General features: G+C 44.9%; 1 protein-coding gene across 1 annotated transcript in view; it reads left to right on the forward strand.

Annotated features, from left to right (window-relative positions):
- The window catches only part of LOC125503070, a gene marked incomplete in the record, with an annotated part of 19,927 nt that overhangs the window by 7,557 nt on the left and 11,210 nt on the right, over positions 1-1,160 (forward strand).

Raw genomic sequence — 1,160 nt, forward strand, 5'->3', positions numbered from 1 at the left:
TGTCATTTGCCGTCTACCGCCCTTGTTAGTGGACGGATTTCGAAACTTCTGCAGCCAAAATTGGGGGGAATTTCAAGGGCTTTGTGGCGGTTTTGTCGCTTTTCGAATCCCATTTTCGGTTGCAGAGTTGTGAGCGAAAGCACGGTTGATGCATCGAAAACTCGGCAAATTCAAATCAATTATTGGCGAAACGTTTACAATAGCGCTATTATTAGTTTTATCAACGCAATCCAAAAATTTTCTTAACAAAAAAGTGGGCGCCGGCGCCCAGCTTAAAAGGGCGTCACTGTTATTCTACGGTTGGCGTCGTTGTTCGCGGTTTGATTCAAAGACGCCTTGGTTAAAAGAGTGCAGATTTTAAAGTGCTTTTTGGGAGATTTTGAATTTTTGAAATCGGACCACTAATAACCGAGCTGTGGGCCATAGAGTGTTTTGGTGCTCCTCCCAAGGGGCGGCGTTGTCATTTGCCTTCTACCGTCTTTATTAATGGACGGATTTCGAAACTTTTGCTGCCGAAATTGTGAAGAATTTCAACAGCTTTGTGGAGGTTTTTTCGCTTTTCAAATTCCATTTTCGAAGATACTTGAAAAACAGCATTTAAAGATGAAAATTTCGTTCAATTTCAACATCCACATTGGAGTTTGGGTCAGCTTGTTGCATTTTGGTAACCGGGAAATTTTTCAAAAGGGCGGCGCTGTTATTTTGGGCTATAAAATCCTTGTTGGGCCCCCGATGAGAAATCTTTTCGGACGAAAAATTATCACACTCTCAAGGGCTTTGGGGATTTTTTTGAATCTCCGAAATCGCCCCCTTGATCGTGGAGTTACCAGCAAAAAACCGTTGACGTGCACAGTGAAAGGGCGTCAATGTCACTCGGGCTCTAGCGCGCTTATTTGCAGCCGCATCAAAAAACTTTCTGAACAAAAAACACGTGGAATTTCAAGGGCTTTTAAGGGCTTTTTGATTTTTGTCCGTCCGCCCGTAAATGGCGCAGTGGCGCGCAGTTAAACAGCCATTTGACGCACATCGGGCACCCACTCACGTAACTTTAGGGCGCCCATTAGCGATAAGGTGAAAAAATCACTTAATGTTCCCCCGGCCCGGTTCGTTAAATCGTGCGAAAGCACTCAGCGCCTGAACGATGAAAATCCCCCCCCCCC

The sequence above is a fragment of the Dendroctonus ponderosae genome, unplaced genomic scaffold (genome assembly GCF_020466585.1).
Source record: "Dendroctonus ponderosae isolate FM_Combo_2020 unplaced genomic scaffold, Dpon_F_20191213v2 Dpon_F_20191213_12, whole genome shotgun sequence".
NCBI lineage: Eukaryota > Metazoa > Arthropoda > Insecta > Coleoptera > Curculionidae > Dendroctonus > Dendroctonus ponderosae.